Source organism: Penaeus monodon, chromosome 30, assembly GCF_015228065.2.
Source record: "Penaeus monodon isolate SGIC_2016 chromosome 30, NSTDA_Pmon_1, whole genome shotgun sequence".
Taxonomy (NCBI): Eukaryota; Metazoa; Arthropoda; class Malacostraca; order Decapoda; family Penaeidae; genus Penaeus; species Penaeus monodon.
The window spans coordinates 15,642,640-15,642,971 of NC_051415.1; positions in this window are offsets into that span (position 1 = coordinate 15,642,640).

Genomic DNA, 332 nt, shown 5'->3' on the forward strand with positions numbered 1-332 from the left:
TCCTCTTAAGAAAAAAAAAATAGAGCTTGCTTAATAAACATTACACAAACGACTGAAAGTTAACTTGATAACCTGTTTCTACATATCTCCTCTCCCTCCACAGCTTCCCAAAACGGTACCCTGCAAAAGGATCTTCATCAGGGGACTTATTCTCCACCCCTTTTCTCCTTCTGCATGGCCAGGGAATCGATTTAAATCAACAGGGCTTTTCTGGTTGTGTTCGGGCACTAATATACAACCGTTTTTATTTCAACATCGTGATTGCATTTTCAGTTTACGGCTTATTTCGATTTTTACTGTCCCTGTTCCTGCATACAATCCTTTTGGATCTG